The sequence below is a fragment of the Staurois parvus genome, unplaced genomic scaffold (genome assembly GCF_062004578.1).
Source record: "Staurois parvus isolate SC_StPar_1 unplaced genomic scaffold, SC_StPar_1.0 ptg000006l, whole genome shotgun sequence".
Lineage (NCBI taxonomy): Eukaryota > Metazoa > Chordata > Amphibia > Anura > Ranidae > Staurois > Staurois parvus.
The window spans coordinates 2,158,100-2,184,670 of NW_028317802.1; positions in this window are offsets into that span (position 1 = coordinate 2,158,100).

The following is a 26,571-nucleotide window of genomic DNA, read 5'->3' on the forward strand; positions in this document are numbered from 1 at the left end:
ATTTTGGCTCACTACAGTGTTGAGCCAGCATCTATTACTTATTATTTTTGGCCTTAAAGTTCTGTCAGCAAAGAGCTATGATTAAAACTCTACTTTTTTCATCCCACCCTTGGATGCCATGGTGTTAGGAAAACAGGAAGTTCCTTATCAAACACTTTCCTTTACTGATTACCTCCATGGCAGCAAAAGAACCCTCCTGGTTTGTTGAGTAAGCTAGTTATGGAACTCATGGACTGGATCAGCCTCAAATTTATGTCAGTGGTGTACTATATGGTAGGAGTGACGGCAATCATATGCTGTCATGGAGATATTTAGGAGTTATTCAGGAAGGTTATGGTAAAGGAAACTGTGTGCTCCCATAGAGTTACTGAAGAAATGAAATATAAGGGAAGTATTTACCAGGAAACTTTCCGTTTTTCTGTTCACCTTTTATACACATTTATCCACATTTATAGCTCAGTGCTTGTTATTATTGTCTTATTGTATTCTATTATCAGCCGTGAGCTGCATACATTAGAAAACAGAGGATTCCCTTGTATTGGAGGGCTGACAGAAAAATTCATTGTGAACAAGAACATATCCCCCTCACACAAAACTTTATCTGCAATACATTCAGGTCCAATCGACTTCGAAAACATTCCACATATATATTTATGAATGTTTCTGCAGCTCTTTTGTGGATGTAAACTTGTTCTTTTGGTGTAATAGTCCTTTAATAAAAGAGTTTAGAAAAAAACATAACATAGATAAGGAAAAAATGGCAGTGAAAAGGAGAGATAATGAAGAACACATTCAACAATACAATAAAGTATTTAAGTATGAAAACAGCAAAATATGGCAAAACAAACTTGTAGTTATCTGCAGATTACTATTGAATGCTCACAAGGAAACATCATTTTACATTTGTGGATTCTCCACGAGGCAACAAGAATAATTTCAACTTTTCAATAACTAAATTTAAACTTCTTATGTGGCAACCTATACTCCTGCTAGAGAGATTCACTCTCTCTATTTGTCTTGATGTCACCAGAACAGAAACTGAGAAAAAATCCCAAATTTTGATTTGTCAACAGAACAGAAATAGAGAGGACACTTGTTCCCATGACAAATAGACACCTGTTGTGTCTTTGGAGTAGGAAGTAGAGAAACATCTCCTCAATGGGACACAAAAATAACAGGTTTTAACCAGGGGCGGACTGACAACTCATGGGGCCCCCGGGCAATAAGGGATCATGGGGCCCCTGTGTCCTTGCCCAAACTCAAAAAAGCCTATGAAAAAGGTACCAGAGGCATCTCATGGGGCCCCCTACTTACCCCAGGCCCTCGGGCAGTGCCCGAGTTTCCAAATGGTCAGTCCCCCCCTGGTTTTAACCATTCTGTATGCTTTACAATCTTTTTTTTTACGTTTTATCTTTAGATACTCAGTGCTTTTAGCCTTTTCCTTACACAGGGTTCCCACTTATAATCTATTCTATATGATGGGCATGTGAGCAACATCATTGGGAACACACCTAGGTTGGTAAGGATATTCAAAAGTTTAAGATGGTATGGTTAACAATTGGAAACTATAGAGATCTCATGACTACAGTCACAATACGGGAAAGCAGTATTCTGTATGTCAGCCAGATTTCACTTAAAACTGAAATGTCACTTTTAGATGGACTGATCATAAATGTTTAAATCCATGAAACAAATAAAGTCAAAGCTGAACTTTTAAGAAGGAACTATTAGAGCTGTGATAAATATAGAAATTCCATTCAATTTACCTTCATATTAATCTGTGCTTTGAAGATGTAAGACAAAGAAACAAGTACCCTTTAAAGGAGAGTGCCAGGAATTATCTTGTGAAAGTACTGTAAGATGTAAGTCTAATGTGTTAGTTTGTTCCATGCTGTCTTTTCTGAGATACAGCTATTTGAAATCTCAGATGGGAGGTACAGTTATATAATATTTTTAGGTCCCATCATATTCCGCTTAGGGCTCCTGGCCCTATTTTAGTGGAGTTAGTTATGGTGATAGATAATTATGGGGCCCGCATTAACTTCAGTGTCCAGCTTCTCTTCTGTATGTATATTAGGTGAGTGCAGCAGCAGAGAACACAGAGAATCCCAGACTGCAGCAAACAATGTATTGTAGAACAGTACAACAATCCAGCGAGTTGAGAAACCCAGTTTCTCCTGACTTCCTCAGCCAACTGCATTGCTATTCCAGGTGGGCACCATCTGCAGCGGAGAATGTAGACTGCACCAGCCTGCATGTACCCATATATTTACCTATCCTTCACTCCAGGGAGTGATGAACAATATCTGGTACTTCTGGGTATGTGGACACCAATTACAAAGGAGATTAAGAAGTGTTGACATTAGGGAAACCATACTCAAACCACAAAGCATCATTCATTAGGATCCAATAACATGATCAAAACCAAACAGAATCCAGAAGATGGTTTGAAGTTTCTTGCTGAATTGGGAGAATTTTATTCAAATACAACAGTGAAATTGCACCTCTTCATGAAAAAAAGCATCCAGCTTAGGGCTGGATCTAGCCTGTCTGATTTGGGGGTGCAGTAAAAATGTCAGGGGGAGAAAGGATGCAAAGTCAGCAGGACAGTGTATAAGAGTCAGTGTGCAGGGGGTCATTAGTTTGTAGGGCAGTGTACAGGAGTTAGCAGGAAAGAAGATAGGGGTCAGCAATACAGAGGACAGGGGTTAGCAAGGCAGAGTACAGGAGTCAGCATGGCGGAAGACTGTAGTCAGCTGAGTTGGTAGGGCACTTAAGAGATCTCCTCCCCACACAGCACATAGCTGAGATCAGTATCCCTCCACACAGTGTGTAGCTGGCTACTGATGCTGCCAATGCAATCAGAAATTTCACAGGTCAGAACTGCAACTGCAGCTAGCTACACATTTTGAAGATCAATGCTGTGAGGAATAAAATCTCAGCTATGTGTCATGTGGGGAAGAAAAGATCTGTTGAGTGCCTTGTGCGCAGTGCAGGCAATGCTGGGACAAGGTAATCTAGCACTCAAGGTGAAGGTGACAAACTGAACCCTCCCCCCCCCCCAAAAAAAAGCACTAATTAACATGCTCACACCGTAATTATAAATCCCTTCTGCAAGCCCAAATTCTACCCAACAATAATGCAAAAATTCCCCATCCTCTCAGTCCAAACCCCCCTTCCAGCTCAGTTTTTTGCCATCCAATCCCACCTTCCAGCTTATCACTAACAACTCTTCCATGCCCAAAAAACCACATCTCCTAGCACACATCCTCTTTCCTTCCAAATCCCCCTCCTAGTACAAACTCTCTCCTCCAAATCCCCATTCCTATTATTAATTCTCTCCCCACCCCCTCAGTACAAATCACCACTCTTAGCATAAATACATTAGCAAATCCCCCCCTTCATTTCCAAACCCCCTTCCTAACACAAATCCCTAAATTCCCACTCCTAGTGTTGGCCGTGTACTGTGGTGGGCTCACCAGGATACAGTGAAGTCACGAACGAAGAAAGCAACCCCAACACCAGCTTTTGCCACAACAGAATTTTACTTAGATGTGGGAAATACTGTAAACACAACCACAAATGCTGGGAACATACAATAAATTTACATACACCCAGCCCAAAGGCTGAGACCCTTGTGCTGCACAGCACGGCGCCTTCTGATGATGAAGGTAGAAAGTGAAGTAATTTACCTACTGGCGGGCACAACTAAGCTGCCACACCTTACCCGTTATTACCCTAAAAGAGCAGGAATCAGTGTATGGGTGTACGGTATGGGCTAGCCTGCGGTGCAGCACAACAGCTTACAATCTTACACAAATCTACAGTATTCCCTCTCCCATAACTGGCCCTGTAGCATGTGCCTGAGTATTCCTTCTGAGCAAAACGCCAGTCTGGCTTGAGTTTGTAGGATTTTATCAGCTCTCCAATGTGAAATGTCACTTTAAGTTGTGGAGTCCTTCCAATGATCAGTAACAACGCTTGTGGCCTGACACAAACAGAGACCCTAACTAACTAACTATAGGCCTGGACTCAGTCTCAAGGCGCCAACACTGAAATGAGGTGCGTGCGCGATCTTACCGACCCGGGTCTGCTTTGCATACGCTGGTGACTCTGAACAGAACAAATGTCTCTCCAAAAAGCATGCGGTATCGCAGTATATATTGCTTAGTTCCTCTGCTCTCATCAGCATTCCTGGCAGCAATCTTCCTTTCTCTGAACAGGATCAGGGTCTTGGACACGATCAGCTTCACTTAGCTGCAGCTCTGGTTACTGAGGGATGCTTTCACACCTGGATGTCATCAGATTCTCAACTCACACGGCCCCTGCATTCACCATCATCTAAACATGGCTGCTCTCTCTTCTCTTCCTGTTCCCTCAACTCTGTGTGAAAACTCCACCTCTTCATGAATATAGAAATATCTATGCAGCCTGAGGCTGTGTTAGAAAAACAGTGACATCTTGTGGCTAAACTGCAGAATGTCATTCAAAATTAATTACTCCACACAAGCAGTATTCAAACAATGAGAGCTGTTTCCCCAACTCACACTAGCGCACATATTCTCCCCAAATCCCCACTTCTAGTACTAATTCTCTCCCCACCCCCTCAGTACAAATCACCACTCTTAGCATAAATCCATTAGCAAATTCCCCCTTCATTTCCAAACTCCCTTCCTAGCACAAATCCCTAAATCCCCACTGCTAGCGTACATTTTTTCCCCAAATCCCCCCTCCTAGTACAAATTATCTCCTAAAATCACCCCTCATAGTACAAATTCCCCCCAATCCCCCCTCCTCGTACAAATCACCCCTCCTAGTAAAAACCACCCCTACTAGTACCAATTCCCCCCCATTCCCCTTCTAGCACAAACCTTTTCCCCCAAATCCCCACTCCCAGCGTAAATCTTCTCCTCAAATCTCCCCTCGTAGCACAAATATTCCCCCAAGTACAAATCCCCCCCAATCCCCCCTCCTCGTAAAAATAACCCCTCCTAGTACAAACCACCCCTACTAGTACCAATTCCCCCCATCTGGATGGGGGCGGGTAATGAAGCCAAGTACCACCAGATGTAATAGCGATCCTATGTAGCCTGCTCTATAGAGGATCGCTGTTATTAGAGGAGGAGGGAGATCACAGAGAGCTCCTCACCGTTCTCTCCTCTCTGCCGCTCCTGTCTGGATAGATTACTTTAGATGAAGCCGGCCATGAGTGTAGAGATGGGGGGGAAAGCTCAGTGGGTATAGCAAAAAGTACATGGGAGGGGGAGGCACCTGGCCTGGGGGGGCGCACCTCAGCACCCCCCCCCCCCAGATCCAGCCATGATCCAGCTATTGGCTGCTATCCTGTTGTTTTATTTGTCAGTATTTAAGTAAAATACTTCCAATTCAGCAAGAGACATCTGGAAACTGCGTTCTTATTTCTGCATATGTGGTCACTGATACTCTGGTCATTTAGAAGATAATACAAGCTATTTCAACAGCTAGGGGTAAAAAATAAATATCAGGGTGAACATAGCACATGAACCCATTGGGCTGGCTTGATGCCTAAATGTGTATAGTTTGATAGAAAGGTCTGTTGAGTAACACAATATATAATACTATATAATAGTTTCCTATTTTCTTTTGTTACTTTACATTATAACATCTCAATAAGTTTTTTAATAAAATTCAAGTTGTTCCATTCATTTTCTTTCTTTGTATTGCCACGTTAGCACTTAGAGTTCTTTTAAAAAATGTAATTTTTATATATCGTAAATCCAAGAAAGCTTTAGCTTTATTGGGCTCGAAAGGAAAAATGTCATAGTCTGTGGTATATAATATGAACTCATCATTATGTGGCATTTCATGATACATAACATGATTCATACATAAAGAACCATAAAGGAAATATCCAGAGGTCCAATTAATGTATTTCCTTTCTTGGACTGAGTTCTTGTTCTAGCATTGTAGATATGGTGGTGCTGCAGTAGTAGAGTATGTGGCTTTTCTTGCAGTGTATTTATAATGCTACAAAATTTACATTCTTTGACCTCCTCATTGGAGCTGTGTCCAGACTTTCCCTATGCCATTAGTTGCATAGTGCAGAGCCATTGTCCAGGAACATGTCTCTTTATACTTTTCCAGGTTATGCACTTATCAGGTCTGTGTATGTACTGTGCCTAGGCAGGGAAAACACAGACAAGAGGCTTCCAGGTCTGAGGACCACACAAAAAGAACCAAAAGGCTGCAGGCTTTAAAGATTATTTGCAAAGAAAAAAGTGTTTGGAGTTGACTCTAAAAGATTTAGAGACGGGATTCTTGTGAGCTACTATGGTGTATTTTTATAAAGAATTTTCTTTTAATAAAGTGGATAAATAAAATTAAAAAACAGTGTATAATTTTAAATGGGTGAAATATGTGCAAACATATTAAATATACTTATGTGTATAATTTAAATAAATGTTTAAATATTTCAACAAATAAGTGGGTTGCCTACACTATACACGCTACACACGTGTCACTAAAATTGAAACAAAATACAAGTGTGTCGCACTCCACTAATAACATTTAAATGTGAAATATAAACATGCACAATAGGATATATATATATATAAAATTTAATTAAATTAAATTAATTAATAAAATAATAATAAAATAACATAAGTGAGTTCAACATTAGTTCAGTAGCATAATATTGAAATCCTACTAATGCTGCGTGCTTGTCTTTAAACAATCCGTGACTATTGTATGTCTTTCACTAGTGTAAAAAATGTATCATAAAGTCCTTAAATCTTTATCTTGTGTGCTTCTTCACTAGTTGTGCGCTCACCTGACGTATATAACCAAACACTGTTAGGTGAGGTCAAAAACAGCTTGTGTCCCTTTAAATGCACTCAGAGATGAGTAGATATAGGTATCCCTGTTTCCCAGATGGATGGATGGATGAGTGGAGTGTTTCCCTTTTCCCAGCAGGGGGGCTCGCTGCTTCCTAGAGACCTATTTCCTGGAGGCGGATGGATGGATGGATGGAGTTATCCCTCTTCCCACTAGGGGGTCTCTTCACTCCTTTCTGATATTTCTCTCCATATGCATAAGTGCCATGTAAAAGAATAGAACATAGTGCCTTATCTTCTTTAAAAATTATTTATTAAGCAAATGTAGTGCACTCACATGACATTTATATTAAAATATTATTTTTGTGCAAAAATACAGGATCCTCAATGTGTTTGCCACACTCCCAATACTTGCTGTGTATTCGCCTTTAAGCGTCGTAACGTCAGAGCCCCCTCCCCTACGCGATATGCCACAGGGTCACGTGGCTTTATTAGGGGGAAATGACGACACGACGCTCATTGATTTATATAGGAACTTCGGGCACCATTTTCTAGTGGTCCGCATGGTGGCAGCCATATTTCTGGGGCCAAATTGGACTCCAAATCGGAGTTTGCATAATCAGCTTAAAGGCAAATAGACAGCAAGTATTGGGAGTGTGACTAACACATTGACAATCCTGTATTTTTGCACAAAAAGTCTTAGTCCATAGGGTTCAAAATTGAGCTGGCCCACCTTTGCAGCTATAACAGCTTCAACTCTTCCGGGAAGGCTGATTCCTGCACTCAACAATACCTGCCCCTGACCTCATCACTGTGCATTACATACTACTAACCTCTGAAATCTGTGCTATTTAGTTTTGGTCCTTACACTCTGCATTACATACCACTGACCTCTTAGCTCTGTGTCACTTACTCCTGTCCCCTGCACTCTGCATTACTTCTGCCACCTAAACTCTGCATTACATGCTCTTGACCTCTGAACTATACGTTACTTAATCCTGGCCCCTACACTCTGTGTTATTAATGAACCCTGAACGCTGGGTTGCTTACTACTGAACCATAAACTCTTTAAACCTTACTTTTTAATAGGGCCCTGCTAGATTATATTCTTAACAAAAAAAGCAACAAGTGATCTCTTCTGTGTTGCACAGATAAATCTACACTTCTCCAGGTTTGCCTTCCCCTGTTTTATGGTGATGAGTCAGAATTGCTTTAATTTTGTTGTCTAGACTCACATAGGACTGGTCAACTTAACATATGTTCCTAATGCTTTATTTGACTACTGAAATCAGAAAGGTTGATAGATTTGCTCCCTCAGTGGGGAAGCAGCCCTTGTTTCAACCAACTTTTCAAACCCATGACCATCTACCCCCCTCTGTGCTTCTTCCACTTCCACTAGCACATGCTATCTGTGTAAATGACATCGATCCTGAACAAAAACATCAATAGCTATTTTACAAAGATATCTTAAGCTAAAAAAAAAAATCCATTATGATACGTCTTTGATCTTTCAGTTCCAGTTTTCTCACCATCTCAGTTATAATCATATACTGGTCATGCTCTGGAGAAGGACAGGGGGTATAAAAATGGAGAATAATTGAAAAATATAAGAAAGGTGAGGAAGGACTGCACACAGCATGAGGACTGTACAGACACAATGTATAGGAGTTTGAAGTGGCGTGTCTATGACCCACAAGCTGCACAGCCAGGGAGATACAGGCAGATGAAGGGAAAGAGACTGACAGATTCAGGGCTGCTTGCCTAGATCGAGGCATAATAGCGGCATCCGACGAGATGAAATGGCACTATGAGGCACAGAATCCAGAGGGTCTGAAATAATGATGACGATATGAAAGAATTAAAGCAGCATTTCAGGCAGACTTATATTTTCCTGCAGTGTAAATTTCTTCTTTTCTACCCTAGTACAGCTCCTCCTTCTATGTTCTTTTACCTATCATAGCCAGTCTTTTCCTACTTACTGGTCCTGTTTCATGGACTTCCCACTGCATCTTCAGTATAATTTACACCTCCTTAAGAATAAACACCTATTTAAAATTGTTTACGTAAAAACTTTTTTAAACATTCATGGAACATATGCAAAACTTTCAGGAACTTATTAAAACTGAATGTATACGCTGAACTCATGAAACACACAAATTAATGTATTAAAGCAGCCCTTGAACCAGAATTCAAGGTCTTCTTATTCATTAATGGCTCACCTCCCATGTAAAAATGCCGCTTTGCACACTGCTGGAGAATATTTTTGTGAGATTGTAAATCCTTAACATTCTCAGAATATTGGCAGAAAGCCCATGAAGTCACACTCACACTGGTGCCACCAGCAAAAGCAGTGTAATGCATAATTTTTACATAGGGGGCATCACTAATGAATGGGCAAACCTGGTATTTTGGCACGAAGAGCACTTCAAATACAAAATATTTAAATATATTTAAAAAAAAAACTAGTATAATCACAACCATTTGTCTTTACATCAGGTCCCTGCAATCGCATGCACAGCAGGACACAGACTTTAAATGTAACAGGCAACACTAACAGTCAACCAGGGTCTTTTGCAGTTCAAGTGCTGCCAATGTAAAACTGAAAGATTGCTGATAACAATAGTGAGGAGAATGATCAGTGTGGTGCTGCTTCCTCATTGTTCATTCAGCAGGATTGGGGTGTGCTTTAAGCAAACTGTATTGTGTACCAGTCAAATTAGCAGATTAGAAATTAAGGATTTTGTATTAGGTGCAGTATCTCTGGCAGTGTCAACACCAATTTCTACATTGAGTAATGCAAGAGGGACCTAAAATTAAGATAACCCTTTCCCCAGGCATAGTACTCACAGTTGCTATACCACTTGCAATAAAGTCAGCCCAAAATCCTGGAATGAAATTATAAAGGTTTATTTCAACTAGAATAGGGTAGGGATGACAGGAATATCAAAAAGGGGTTTGAACTTCACCTGCACCCAGTAGACAGAAGTAGCATGCATTAGAAAAGAGGTTTCTGCATTTTCTGTGTACCAGTTAAAACGGCAACTCTAGACCTGTGGAGGTTTAACTGTTATCCACAGACTCAGAGAAATATCTTTAAACTACCGGATCATCCTTGGCAAGTCAGTAGGCCAGTGGAGGTTCATATGGTGCTCCAGTGGCCCAATGATTTCCTTTTAATATCCAGATCAGATTGGATAAGGTCTATTCTTAGACAGTTTTTAAATATCCTATAGCAACTACTAGCTCATGATAATCCAGAGACCAAGGCCCTCGGTCAAAGCAATAACCATGGGAGACATTGTTTTTTTGCATTGCAATATTTATGATTTTTAATGTATCTTAGCCAATGTCTATGTCCCTTCTCTTTATAACTGTGAGGTCATCAGGCTTTTAGCTAAATTCCTGTTGGCATATTATCAATCACTGTTCAACTGGTAGGGAATATTAACAATACCATAAATTGCTAATTGGATAAATACTCCTCGTTGGGACATGTTGCCGCTTGCTGATCTGATGACCTCATTAGGCAAACTGTGTGGGTGAGTTGGGCCTGGTGGACCTGTAGGGTTTACAACATTCCAAGGACAGAATATTCTCTTGCTATTCACAAATCTCCTATGGAGAGTTTATTCCTTGTGCATGCTCTGTAGCCATGGAGGCTAGGGGCATCTTGTATCACTCTACATGTTGGAGTAATTATGCAAACCACATGGGAAACTGCACAAGGGAATTGGAAATTCAGCCCTTTTTTGGCTAACTCTAATTTCTTCCTATATACAGTACATATTCAGTCTAAGCTCACTAATTTTAACTTGCTCAACAATCTTACAGTCTCACAGAGAATTCTTCAGGACATTTTAAAGGCATATCTTAGAGGCTTTCTTATAAAGGAGATAATGCTATTAACTCCAGGAAATAAAAAGGTGTTTTCTCACACGAATTGATCACTTTTAACTGCATAAGGTATACTGTGTTCTACCTGTTGCGTCGCAAAGATGAAGTTTCAGAAGAAGGTATATAAATAAGAATCTTGTGGTAAGGACAGTATTGTATATTTGTCTACCAAAGGTTACAGATTTCTGGTCATCAGCAGAAGTGTAATTTTTATAAAAACACCTTTGTTTCTAAAGCCTCATGAAGTGACACAGTCAGCACTATCTGAAAAACAACCTAAGCAAGAACCCCTACCAGTACTGCAGGAAAAGGAAGTGGACATTGCTAAATTTGAAATTGGCATCAGGGATTTATTATCTGAAGGAATAAGATGAACCACCTACAACCTCAGTCTGAAAATATTTGAGCTAGTCCCAGCTAGGCACAAATCATATATGGTTTACACATTGTCACAGCCTAGGCCAGCTTCATGGGAAGAAATGCAAAAACATGTTAATGAGAAGCAAATGTGAATTAAAGCTGCAGATTTTATTTCTGAACCAGCTCCAAACTTGGAAAATTACAAAATGCAAAGGTGTTGGTGAACAAATTTATCATTATTACAGGTACTTATATAGCGCCATTAATTTACACAGTGCTTTTATATACACTGCTCAAAAAAATTAAAGGAACACTTTGAAAACACATCAGATCTGAATGGGGAAACATAACATGCTGGATATCTATATGGATATGGACTGGATAATGTGTTAGGAACATAAGGATGCCCCATCGTTTGATGCAAATGAAAATTGTCAACCTACATAGGACTGATCTCAAAGACACTCCGAAAATCAAAGTGAAAAAATTATGCAGTAGGCTAGTCCATTCTGCTGAAATTTAATTGCAGCAACTCAGAATGGTACTCAGTAGTTTGTATGGCCCCTACATGCTTTTATGCATGCCTGACAACCTCCATCTGCACTGTGAAGTGGCGTCCAATGAGTTCTGAAGCATTTGGCTGAATATGAGCAGATAATATTGCCCGGAACACTTCAGAATTCATCCTGCTGATTTTGTCAGCAGTCACATCATCAATAAATACAAGAGAACCAGTTCCATTGGCAGCCATACATGCCCACTCCATGACACTACCACCACCATGCTTCACTGATGAGGTGGTATGCTTAAGATCATGATCAGTTCCTTTCCTTCTCCATACTCTTCTCTTCCCATCACTCTGGTACAAGTTGATCTTGGTCTCATCTGTCCATAGGATGTTGTTCCAGAACTGTGAAGGCTTTTTTAGATGTCGTTTGGCAAACTCTAATCTGGCCTTCCCATTTTTGAGGCTCACCAATGCTTTACATCTTGTGGTGAACCCTCTGTATTCACTCTGGTGAAGTCTTCTTTTGATTGTTGACTTTGACACACATACACCTACCTCCTGGAGAGTGTTCTTGATCTGGCCAACTGTTGTGAAGGGTGTTTTCTTCACCAGGGAAAGAATTCTTTGGTCATCCACCACAGTTGTTTTCTGTGGTCTTCCGGGTCTTTTGGTGTTGCTGAGCTCACCAGTGCGTTCCTTTCTTTTTAAGAATGTTCCAAACAGTTGTTTTGGCTATCTCTCTGATGGGTTTATTTTGTTTTTTCAGCCTAATGATGGCTTGCTTCACTGATAGTGACACCTCTTTGGATCTCATCTTGAGAGTTGACAGCAACAGATTCCAAAGGAAAATAGCACACTTGAAATGAACTCTGGACCTTTTATCTGCTCATTGTAATTGGGATAATGAGGGAATAACACACACATGGCCATGGAACAGCTGAGAAGCCAATTGTCCCATTACTTTTAGTCCCTTAACAAGTGGGAGGCACATATGCAAACTGTTGTAATTCCTACACCGTTCACCTGATTTGGATGTAAATACCCTCAAATTAAAGCTGACAGTCTGCAGTTAAAGCACATCTTGTTTGTTTCATTTCAAATCCATTGTGGTGGTGTATAGAGCCAAAAATGTTAGAATTGTGTCGATGTCCCAATATTTATGGACCTGACTGTAGTTAGTCTGTCTGAAAAAAGACAAAAGCTTGGCATTGTATGCCATTATTAAGTTTGTGATCTACCAGAACTCCCAGATCCTTCTCCACCTTTGATTCCCACAGTTGTACTCCCCCTAGTATGTATGATGCATGCATATTCTTAGACCCAATGTGCATAACCTTACATTTATCAACATTAAATCTCATTTGCCACATAGTTGCCCAATTAAACAGTACATTGAGGTCAGCTTGTAAATTGAAGACATCCTGTAAGGACGTTATTCCAAGGCACAGCTTGGTGTCATCTGCAAAGACTGAAATGGTATTTTTAATCCCAGACCCTATATTGTTTATAAAAATATTAAAAGGTAAGGGTCCCAACACTGAATCTTGGGGTACATCACTGAAAACCCTAGACCATTCACAGTATGAATCATTTTTTTTTTTTTTAATTTAAATATTTATTAAATTTTTTCATATTAATACAAAAACCCAAAGGGAAAAAAATTCTTATACAAATAAACATTTATGACGTTTCTACCCTTTCCCTTACTATAAAAACTCTTTTCTTCCCCATCCCACAACCCCTCCTTCCCACCCCTCATCCCCCCTCCTCCCCCTCTGCAAACTCTAGCCCATTCTAATCTCTTGAGGCTTTGCTAACATGTTAGTTTATATTTTCCTATATTTCTCTTTTAATCTTGCTCTTTCCCACTTTTCCCACCTCCTAGAATAAACTCTCATCCTATCTTCCTGCATATGGTATGATCTTTCCATTCTACCTATCTGATTTACTCTATTAATCCAGTCTTCCTCCTTCGGTACCTCCGATTTCCGCCAAAACTTGGGTATCAACCCTTTCGCAGCATTCAAGAAGTACCATATACCTGAATCTTTATATTTATTTACAGATATCTCCACATTGTGTAGGAGGCACGTCGTTGGGTCTAACCCTATGTCAACTTCAGTTATTTCTTTAATCAATTTGACTATTATCCTCCAAAAAGCCTGGATCTTCGGGCATTCCCACCATATGTGAAACACCGTGCCGATCTCTCCACATCCTCTCCAACACATATTTGAATTTTCCCCGTTCATCTTGTGTTCTACACTCGGTGTAATGTGCCATCGTGTCACACACTTATAATTAACCTCAACCTCCCTCATACTAATATTATCGTGTATCAATCTAAACAACTTTCTCTGTCTATCTTCGTCAAACTCAACTCCCATATCTCTTTCCCATTTTGTTATAAAGTTTAACTTTGTGTTTGTGTCTAATTCTGTGAGTATTCTATACACTTTTGAAATACCGTGCTTCCCATCCTTTCGTGTCTCTAACAACTTTTCAAACATATTCCACTCCTGTTTTATTCTCAGGGGTTTCGGTAAATTTCCAATAAAACATTTCAATTGATGATATTTCCACTCATCTATTCTAATAAAAATATCTCCCTTCTTCTCTATTAAATCTTTAAGTGATCTCAATTTCCCCTCCACCAAAACATCTCTCAGTTGGGTATCCTCCTTTCTAAACCATCTCCCTGATATCTTATTCTTTCCCGGGGGAAAGTACTCAGTATTTGTGAGAGGCATTAATATAGAATTGAATTCCCATTTCATGTTTTTGTGTAAATTGTCCCATACCCTAAAGACATTTAAAGTGTAGATACTTGTACTTTCTTTAATTCCCCTAAACTGTGGTGGAACCCATATCATCTGACTCAATCTAATGCCACTAAGATCATTCTCAATTGTTACCCAGCTTTTCCCCTTATGGTTAAATGTCCAGTCATATATTCTTGCTAAGACCACTGCTTTATAGTATCTCTTGACATCTGGTAGACCCAATCCCCCTTTCTCTTTAGTCCTACTCAATGTTTCATATGCTATTCTAGGTTTTTTATTCTTCCATATGTATCTTGTTAACATTTTTTTCATTATCTTAAAGAAGGCTTCTGGAATTTTAATTGGTACCATTTGAAATCTATACAGTATTTTAGGCATAATTACCATTTTGACTAAGTTTATACGTCCTATCCAGGATGGATTTCCTCCTTCTAGTCTTTTTAAATCTTCCCTGATCTCGTTTATCAAAGAGATATAGTTTAATCTATACAAATACTTAGATGAGGCAGTGAGTTTTATTCCTAGGTATTTTATCTCTTTTTCTCTCCATATAAAGGGAAATTCTTTTTGTAGTTTTTCTTTTTCATTCTTTGATATATTAATATTCAGGATCTCCGTTTTCGTTGGATTAATTTTTAGATTTGATAGTTCACCGTACTCCTTCAGAATCTTCATTATATTTGGGAGAGTTATTAGGGGATTCCCCACATAGAACAACAAGTCGTCCGCAAAGGCCGCAACTCTATGTTCTATGGATTCTATCTGAATTCCCTTTACCGATCCACTTTTTCTTATTATTGACAGCAGAGGTTCAAGTGATAGTACATATAGTAAAGGGGACAGTGGGCAGCCCTGTCTTGTACCATTAGACATTCCAATGGGTTCTGATCTCTCCCCATTTACCGTGATGATTGCAGTAGGCTCCCTATATAATTTACTTATCCATTCTCGCATTCTAACACCTATCCCCAGCACTTTTAAGTTGTCCATCATAAAGCCCCAGTCCACTCTATCAAATGCCTTCTCTGCATCAATTGACAAGAGCACCACCGGGGCCTTCCCTTTTCTACTTTTCTGAATAAGCATCAGGGTTCTCAAGCCGTTGTCTCTACCTTCTCTCCCCGGTACAAAGCCCACCTGGTCTCCATGGATCCATTCAGGCATCAGATCCTTCAACCTGTTTGCTAACACCTTTGCATACAGTTTAGTGTCTGTGTTCAATAATGAGATAGGTCTATAGCTGGAACATTGAGATGGATCTTTTCCCTCCTTGTGAATAAGTACTACATGGGCCTGTAGGGATTCTCTCCTCACTTCCATCCCACCTCCCAAAGCATTCATATATTTCTCCAGCTTGGGTAACAGTACTTCACTAAATTTTTTATAGTACTTAACTGTATAGCCATCCGGGCCTGGGCTTTTTCCCCCCGCTGTGCTTCTTAATGCTATTTTAATTTCTTCCTGGGAGATTTCTGCGTCTAGAGCATTCAACTGTGCTTCACTTAGTTTTGGTAATCCCGCATTTTTTAAGTATGTCATCTTTATTTCATTAATTCCCTCTTGAGCTTCTTTTAGAGGGCCTTGGGGACTAATATTATATAACTTTTTATAATACTCCGTAAACACTTTAATAATCTCTTTATTTGAGTGGACCAGCTCCCCCTTTGAACTTTTTATCTTTTCTATATAGTTCCTATTTTTCTTTTTATTCAAAGCTCTCATTAGATATCTTCCTGGTCTGTCTCCCCATCTATATCTCTCATTCAAAACCCTGTTGTATACTCTTCTCTTTTCCTCATCCATCAACCTCTCTAGCTCATCTTTTTTATCTAATAGCTTCTGTCTCGTATCTTTTGTTATTTTCTTTTTTTGGGTCTGCTCCAAGTCCAATATTTCTTTTAAAAGCCCACTGACCCTCTCTCTTCTTTCCTTTTTCTTCCTTGCTCCTGCCGCTATCAAGATTCCTCTTATGAATACCTTGTGGCTTTCCCAGACTGTAGCTATCGATACTTCCTCAGTTTCATTCTCCTTAAAGTATACCTTAATCTCTCTCTCGATTTTCTGAACTACATCCTCATCCAGAAGAAGAGCCTCATTTAACCTCCACCCTAATCCTCCAGTCCACCTTCTTCCCCATCCCATTTTCATTACGACCGGGGCATGGTCCGAGAACGTCCTTGTCTCTATGTCAATTTTAACCAGATGATCTATAAGTTGATGGTCTATTAAGATGTAATCTAATCTCGAGTATATCTCATGTGCATTAGAGAAGAAGGTATAGTCTCTGTCTTTCATATGCGTTATTCTCCAAGTGTCCACTAGTTGATATTCATGCATCGCTTTTTTCAAGACTCTCAGAGACCTACTCCCCTCTCTTTGCACAGAAGAGGTATTATCCTTTTGTGGGTCCATACAGAGATTTAGGTCTCCAGCTACAATCAAGCGCCCTTTTTTAAATTCCATTAATTTTTTCAACAGGCCCTTCATATACATCTCCGGATTTTTATTAGGGCAGTATATATTGGCTAAAGTACACTCAATCCCCTGCAGTCTACCTTTTAAGAACAAAAACCTCCCCTCCGGGTCAGTTCTTCTATCCTCCAGCTCAAATCTCATATTCTTTGCCAAACCTATTGCGACCCCTTTTGCTCTTTTAATTGGAGAATCTGCATAGTACCATGTTGGGTAGTATCTGGATTTCAATTTCACGTTTGCCTCTATCTCAAAGTGCGTCTCCTGTAAAAATACCACTGACGTAGCCCTGTGATGTAACTCATTAAACAACCTAAATCTCTTCCCTGGACAACTCAGCCCATTCACATTATAGGTTATAAACTGTATTTCTTCCATCATTCCCAATTAACTCCATCCCTCTTCCAAATTGCCTCTTCCTCTTTATCCTTTCTGTCATACAGAGTATTACCCCAATACCTCCTCCCCTCCCACCCTCCCGCCCAACTCCCGTCCCCTCCCCCCTCCCTCCCACCCTCCCCATCTCCCCCCTCCCCCAACTCCCCCCCACCCACCCACCCCCAAGGCCTTCTTTGCCTTTGGATCATACTCCACCTCTGATCCCTACCTTGGAGGTTCGGCTCCGCTCATGGCCGCTCCCCTTCCCCCCCTCCTCCCCGGGGTCCCTTTATCTGATAGCTCTCTATTTACTCTTCCAACTAGCTGCCACTTTCCTTCCCTACTGGTATATAAGTCTCCCTCCTCCACTTCCCAACCCGGTATCTCCAGTCTCTGCAATCCAAATTTATCACAAAAATTTTTCATATCTTCCGGAAATCTCAGAGTTGCCGAAATTCCATCCCTCCAACCGATCAGACTCGCTGCTTGTCCCCATCTATATTTCACATTATGTTTTTTCATCTCTTCTAATAAAGGTTTCAATGTTTTCTTTCTTCTCAAAGTCTCTGCTGTTAAGTCCGCAAAAATTTGGATATTTTTCTCTCCATATGGAATATTTGTTCTTCCCTTAATCTTTCTCCATATCTCCTCTTTATCTCCAAAATTGTGGAATTTAACTATTATATCTCTTGGTTTTTCAAATCTTTTTTCTTGTTGGTACTTCCCTATCCTGTACACTCCATCCAGTTTAAACATCACCACCTCAGCTTTATCCACTATGGAGTTCAAGATTTTGCAGATTAACTCTTTTAAGTCCTCCCCCTGGGTCAACTCTGGGACTCCTCTTACTCTTAAGTTATTTCTCCTTTCTCTATTTTCTTGTTCTTCCATCATAAAAAACAATCTTTTTTGTTCTTTTCTATTGTCTATTATCCATCTCTCTAATTTTGGGATAACTTGAGCATGACCCTGAACTTTTTCCTCTGTTTCCTCCATCCTGGTTAGCAGTTGTTCTAATTCTTCCCGGATTATGCCCATCTCTTGCTTTATTGATAATTCCAAATTTTTAAACATCTCCGCCATTTCCTTTTTATTTGGTATTTGCAGATCTCTTTCAATTTCTCTCGGCCCTATACCTTCCGGTGGTTGTTGACTATTATATACCGGTCCCAGGGAAAGTCTCGGACTATTATCCAGACTTATTTCCAGTTCACTTTTTTCACTCACTCCTTGAGGTCTTTCTGGGGTCAAATTTCCTTGTGGTATATACTTCTTAATCGAACCAGTTTGAGGGTTCTTAGACCCACTCCCTTTTGTATTTTTACCTTTCATGTCTTCAGCTCCTCCAAACCTTCAGACCCTCCCAAGGAATCCCCAATTTCCTTCTCTCAGCTTAGAAAATACAATTTCCTTTTGCGCCCAATGAAAGCATTGCTTAAATCTGATGTACAGAGAAGAAAAATCCAATACATAAGTCCAGGATATAGAGAGTATATAGGGAGTATATAACAACCCCTGCAGTATACAAAATGTTATCACTCACCCTCCACACTGGAATACTTTTCAGTATGCAGTCCTCTCCTATAGTTGTCTTTCTTTGGGGGATTCCTTTGGGTCTCTTTAAGCCTTTATCTTTCTTTTCTTATTTTTCTGGGTTGGAGGAGGTAAGGGAGCAAGAGGGATGGAGGTGGTATAGAGGTATGTAGCACCGTTCCACTTTACACCTCTACACATCACTCACTTGTCTCCCCTGGGCTGCTGGACGCCGGGAAGCCGGCTGTTTCTTCTGCTCCCAGAGCTCCTCCGCGGCTACCCACGTGTGGGAGCCGCTATGTTCGTCTCCCGGGCAACCCCAGTCCTGCTCCGGAGCTAACGCGAGAGACGCCGAGTGAAAGAGGAACTCAGCCGTCTCTCTTCTGGGCTCGCCGCCACGCCGTCTCCTCGACCACACTCCGACTGGGTAAGACTCCAGTAGGCTCCAGCAGACTCCAATGCTGCTCCAGTGCAGCTAGTTATGGGACCGGGACCTCATAGGGAAGATGTTCGGGGAAGGGAGCGAGGAGTACTTACTCCACGCTCTCCCGAGCCGCCATGTTCAGGCTCCACCCCTGTACATATGCAGTTCACAGTATGAATCATTAACCACTACTCTTTGAATACGATCTTTTAACCAGTTTTCTATCATTTACATGCAGATTTTTCCAAGCCCGTAGACTTTACCTTACACATTAGCCATGTGTGGGGAACTGTGTCAAACGGTTTTGCAAAATCAAAGTATACCACTTCCACCGTCACTCCTCTGTCCAAGATTTTGCTCACCCCCTCATAAAAAGAAATCAGATTTGTTTGACAACTTCTGTCTTTCATAAATACATGCTGTCTGTTGCTTAAAATATTTTTTTCCAGCAAGAACTCATCTATGTGGTCTTTTGTTAAACTCTCCAGTATCTTCCCAACTATAGAAGTTAAACTAACAGGTCTATAATTACTTGGTAAAGATTTTGACCCCTTTTTAAATATTGGCACCACATTGGCCTTACGCCAATTCAGTGGTACTATGCCAGTCATTAAAGAGTCCTTAAAAATTAGAACCAATGGCTTTGAAATGACAGCGCTCAATTCTTTAAGGACCTGTTACCTTTGCATACATGTAAACCCAATCACTAAAATATCAAATATGCTTTGCAAGTTGCTGTCATTTTTTGGTCTGTATCTTTGCCTGTAAACAGTGCCTTCTGTTATAGAGTAACAGTATTTTGTCCCTGACTTCTAATTGTGTTCCTGTGTTATCATCCTGTCACTTTAGCTTCCAATAAGGACTTTATGTGACCGTTTTACCACACATCACACAGGCATGGTCCGTAGTTTGTGTGTTGGTGTGTGTTCTTCTTTTTTGCTTTCTATCACTGTATTACTTCATATTTTTCTTTCTTTCCAGTCCTGCATTTGGGCCCCAAGATTACACATCTCTTTGACTGATATAGAAGGCTTCTTCCTATGGAACTGACAAGTTGAACTTTGATTAAATCCTTATTTCAGGCTTTCTAATGAACACTGACAGGAACGGCCACCCGGATCCCACAAGACTACATTTGTAAAAGTGCATTGATTTTCCATGAAATATGAAAGGAAAATGAAATAAAATTGGTGGTATAACAGTATTTATCAGCCCACACACCCTATTATTTTCTCTTCCTATTTTTACCTTTCTTTTCATTCAAATAACACAGCTCTGCAGCTGCGGTTTTGATTTATTGTGCTCTGCCCTATTATAGGCAGCAAGCTTTCATTGTAAGCCTTTTAAAGTGTGTATATCTGTGTTCTCTCTATGTAACTGTTCTCTCTTTTTTTTCCCCATGTCTTGCTACGTTCGCTTTGAAAAAGCTTTATTTACAGTTTCTTATTTATTTCAATAGCTCTGGAAGCAGGACAGCCTAACTTGTCCGTAGTCTTTGTTTTGCCTCAGGTGTGGTTTGGCGCTTCACCCAGTCTCACTGCCTTCTATCTGTGGGATTCTCAGATTTATCCTACTTACACAGCATTTGCTCAGTGAGCTTGAAAATGGCTGTATGTGTCTCTGACTCAACAGTAGCTTCATCCTGTCAGATCCTTTCAGTGTCCTTCTCCCATTCTCTTATCCAATGCGTTTGATGTGGTTTGTGGTGTGTTAATCAAAAATGACAAGTGATGGAGATATGCTGTACAGAAAGTCAAACTGTTCTTCATTCCATCCTTGTGTAAATATATGCATAGTACTTTGTTGCATTTTCTGATTACAAAGGTTATGCGGTAACAAAGAACCACCTAAGAAAAATTATTGTTCTTTACAGGGTGGCACGGCACCAGCATGACTTTCTTTTACTTTTACTGGAGTGTAGGGATGAACTTCCAGTTCGGGTTGACTATGATGTCGACCGAAACTCAACCTGTTTGCAGCTTGGCGATTAGGCAAACAAACTGCCCGTATTTGGAAAGTTCACTTGCTGAAACTTGGATTGGGAGCTGTCTTTGATAGCTTTGTCACCATGCTGGGATCATGTAGCAAGCACATGTTCAGCTCAGAAACCTTGACCGTGGAAAGAGGGCATTAAATCTCAGCCTCTTTGTTGCCACACATATGTTTTACATGGGTGGCAAGAGCATAAAGGATTTGTATATTTTTTTATTGTTGTCTGTTAAGCCCTTTTCCTGCTGAATATCAATTTATTTATTTATTTTAAATTAGTACATTTCCCCCATGACATTGACAAACCTAAATAAAGGAGGCCATGCCTCTGAAACGTGTTGTCCCAGCAACCACATACAAGTCGTCAGCTCCATTTCAACTCCAGCAGTCCCGCTGGTAGTATCGAGTGACGAGGGCTTTTGCCATAGCCGCGCTTGTGCACTGTGGACCTTGGTGATCTGTCAGTGTTTGGAAAGTTGCTTGTTAAGTCTCTCAGACATTCCATCTGCCCGACCCAAGCTAACATCTTTCCGCGGAAGATTCAGGAGAGCTGCAAGGACATATCATCTTTCTTCTATTCACAGCACATGCAGGGGGACATATTAAGGAACCATGAACTGGACTGTAGCAGGTCTCTTGTTGGTCGCCAATTACTGTAATCGCTAGATATATCATTTTTTTAATACATGTCCCCCATATCAGTGCCTAGCTATTCATGTTCTTTATTAACAAAAGCTTGCAATTTTGTCTTGAAAAAGTCTACAAAAAAATAACAATATTTGGCTCCCATAGCTTTCATTGGGGTTCAGAGATCACCGGACACAGAGTTGCCTCCTCACACTTGATTTAAACCTTTAATTGACATACTGCCGTCTCATAATTGTATGCATTGCATGGCAATTGTGGGTTTAAATCAGGTTGTGAGGAGGCCTCATTCACTTGAATGGGTCACGATTAGCAGGTACTACATCCACCAACCATGACAGGGTGTAGAACTCCTGCTGCAGATGCAACATATCATTTTGCTCAAGAGTACTCTGAATCCAGGCTGCATAACAGGCCCCCAGGGATTGTGTCCGTAGCTGCCTTGGCCCATGTGAAGTGGGTTGGATGACATGGTCATCATTTAATAAGATATGGGTGGTGCTGGAGTGACAAGTCTGTAGGGAAAATGTCAGGAAATAAGGTAAATTTTGCAGAGGAAACTGCATTTTCAAAAAAGATATTCAGAATTCTGCTTAGAATGAAGTCCAATAAAGCAAAACCTGGTTGCTATTAGCTTCTGCACTATCCACACCTTCATTGCTCTGAAATTGAAAGCCTAGTGATGGTTACAGATACTTTTTCCCTACATACAGTTGTGTCCAAAATTATTCAACCCCCAATGCTGTAAAGGGGTTTAGGGACTATAGTGTACATTTGGAATTGTATTCAGAATCAAATCCTACAAGGACGTTGTAACTACCCAAATGCAACTAAAATGACATCAATTGTTTATGTAATACAGTAGTAAATGGTTCTTATGTGGTTTCTTCATTGCCACAATTATTCAACCCCTTAAAGACTACCACTCTGAAGAACAGAGGTTCATACAGGTGCTTTCCATCAGGTATTGAAAACACCTGTGGATGTCACCGAGCAGCAATCAAGCATAATAAGCACCAATTAGGCAGCTTTAAAATGACTGTGATACTCAGCTCCTTCTAGACATTTACTGGTGTGGTTACAAACATGGTGAAGGCAAGAGAATGGTCCAGGAAGACAAGAGAAGAGGTGATTTCTCTTCACAGGAAGGGCAATGGCTATAAGAAGATTGCAAAGATGTTAAACATACCAAGAGACACCTTAGGAAGCATCATTCGCAAATTCAAGGCAAAGGGCACTGTTGAAACGCTACCTGGTCGTGGCAGAAAGAAGATGCTGACTTCGACTGCTGTGCGCTACCTGAAGCGTAGAGTGGAGAGAAGTCCCCGTGTGACTGCTGAGGAACTGAGAAAAGATTTGTCAGATGTGGGTACAGAAGTTTCAGCCCAGACAATAAGACGCACACTGCGTAATGAAGGCCTCCGTGCCAGAACTCCCAGGCGTACCCCCTTGCTGTCTCCAAAGAATAAGAAGAGTCGACTGCAGTATGCCAAAAGCCATGTGGACAAACCACAAAAGTTGTGGGATAGTGTTCTGTGGACTGATGAAACAAAATTAGAACTGTTTGGGCCCATGGATCAACGCTATGTTTGGAGGAGGAAGAACAAGGCCTATGATGAAAAGAACACCTTGCCTACTGTGAAGCATGGTGGAGGGTCAATCATGCTTTGGGGCTGTTTTGCTTCTGCAGGTACAGGGAAGCTTCAGCGTGTGCAAGGTACCATGAATTCTCTTCAGTACCAGGAGATATTGGATGGAAACGTGATGCAGTCCGTCACACACCTGAGGCTTGGGAGACGTTGGACCTTTCAACAGGACAATGATCCCAAGCATACCTCCAAGTCCACTAGAGCATGGTTGCAGAGGAAAGGCTGGAACATTTTGGAGTGGCCATCGCAGTCACCAGACTTAAATCCGATTGAGAACCTCTGGTGGGACTTAAAGAAAGCAGTTGCAGTGCGCAAGCCTAAGAATGTGACTGAACTGGAGGCCTTTGCCCATGAAGAATGGGCGAAGATACCCGTAGATCGCTGCAAGACACTTGTGTCAAGCTATGCTTCACGTTTAAAAGCTGTTATAACTGTAAAAGGATGCTGTACTAAGTACTAAGATTGAATGTCACTTGGGGGTTGAATAAAACTGATAATGCTGTGAGCACAGAAAAGACATTTGTGGTTATTTCATTATAACTGTTATGTTATATTTGTCTGACCTACAAGTGCCTCTTTAATGTAAATGTAAGCAAGATGACTGAATGATCAAAAGCAATGTCAAACTGGCCAAAACACTCAATTTCAGTGGGGGTTGAATAATTTTGGACACAACTGTATATCTCCTGCTTACTAGAAGCACCCTTAATATTCCACTGCATGTCAGGGAGTGAATAGGTGCTGTCTATAGATGTTATCATACATTGTTCACATCTGATGATGAATGAACATGTTTTCAGCTTGCTCATTCAAGTTCTCATCCAGTTATCATGATCTTTTTTTATGCATTCTTTATTTTACAGAAGAAAAAGGGTTTTACATATTTTCCAAAACATTCAACACAGACTTATAACAACAAAAATAATATTACAGAATTCACCCTAGATCAGGTGCAGTAAAAATACAAAAAAACAATCAACTATAATGAAAGAATCGTATAACCCATCAATTAGAAGATCACAGAGTAAGAAATGTAGAGTCAGGTCCATAAATATTGGGACATCGACACAATTCTAACATTTTTGGCTCTATACACCACCACAATAGATTTGAAATGAAACAAACAAGATGTGCTTTAACTGCAGACTGTCAGCTTTAATTTGAGGGTATTTACATCCAAATCAGGTGAACGGTGTAGGAATTACAACAGTTTGCATATGTGCCTCCCACTTGTTAAGGGACCAAAAGTAATGGGACAATTGGCTTCTCAGCTGTTCCATGGCCAGGTGTGTGTTATTCCCTCATTATCCCAATTACAATAAGCAGATAAAAGGTCCAGAGTTCATTTCAAGTGTGCTATTTGCATTTGGAATCTGTTGCTGTCAACTCTCAAGATGAGATCCAAAGAGCTGTCACTATCAGTGAAGCAAGCCATCATTAGGCTGAAAAAAAAAACAAACCCATCAGAGAGATAGCAAAAACATTAGGCGTGGTCAAAACAACTGTTTGGAACATTCTTAAAAAGAAGGAACGCAGCGGTGAGCTCAGCAACACCAAAAGACCCGGAAGACCACGGAAAACAACTGTGGTGGATGACCGAAGAATTCTTTCCCTGGTGAAGAAAACACCCTTCACAACAGTTGGTCAAATCAAGAACACTCTCCAGGAGGTAGGTGTAAAACTTTGTGAAATAGTAGTGCCTGGACCTTGAAGAAGGGGACATAACCCGAAAGCTTGCCCTCAAAATTGTATGTTAGTGCAATTAAAAAAAGTATCACGTCAGTACTCAGTTGTTATCTTCACGTATAGAATGCAAAAAGGTAAAGAACTTTCAGCCTTTAGAACCACTGTAAGTTGGTCACTTTTCTGGATTTCGCCAGTTGAAAACACAGCATTGAGAGGATCTTTCAAGGTCTGGAAAGGGGGAGAGGGAGGATGTGAGAGGGAAAGGGAAAGCAGTTGGGGGGAGGGGTAAAGAAAAAGGGCAATGGGCAAACCTGCTCCCTGTCCGCTCCCACACCTGAGAAGCTCAAGATTACATTCAGTCTCGACTATCGGTTCGAGACAGCCCACATTATACATTATTGGTCAGTTATCATGATCTAATCTCATCACTTCACACACACAATAACACAGCTGCAAAACCAACCAGAATTGTATTGTATGAAAATCCTTCCTATATAGGACATTTTAAGAAAAGCAGTCAGATTGTGAAGTTCATTGATGGCCTATTGGCTGAAACGCATAAGCAAGAAAAAGGAGTAATGATGTTTCATGGCAATACAGGTTTTCCATGCTGTTCATCTAGTGTCATAAAGGTTATGTTATTACGAATAAGCATTGTTGACAATAACATGTATTCGTGAAATTAATAAATGCACAATCTAAGTGCTTTCCTCCATTCTACTATGTGGTAAAATTGTTATCCAGAGATGTGCCTCCAAGCTACCTTAACTGCCCATTCTTCTGTGTGGACCTAAGCTTCAGTAAAGGAGATCTTTGGTGAGTTCAGCTGATGCCTAGATCCCTGTGTCACATATGTGCTGTATGACCCATGTCTTTGCAGGGTCATGCAATCTGGAGTGTGGCACTGTGTGTTCCCTAGTTCTTGGATGGAGACACTTATGAATGCCTATATTACTATCAGAAGTGGAGGTTTACACACCAAAGTGGAGAAAAGGCTATGTTGTGATTAGAACTTGATTTATGGACTCTTTTGAGGAGATTGTTACATTGTTATATTTTTTTTTTTCTGGGAGAATTTTTAATACTTTTAATTCTGTGCAATTTTTATACAAACTCTGTAATAATCAATGTAAAGTTCTGTAGGACGTAAACTAGAATTCCAAGCCACTAACTAACTAGTCTTCAAATGCCCCCTCCTAACACCTCCAATGATTAACCTGTGTAAGAAAGATGTATATACTTACCTACTCTCAACCTTCCCTGGTCTGGTCATGCAATCCTTTATGTCAGCCAGTGGTGGCTGCAGAGAAGGAGAGGACAGAGTGCTCAACATCAGCTTCTAAGCAGGTGTTTGTGGGGTGTCATTTAATGTATTTTGCTGTTGTATTCATTGCACTAGTGTAGTTATGCAGACAGTTACAGGCTTACCAGGATGGGA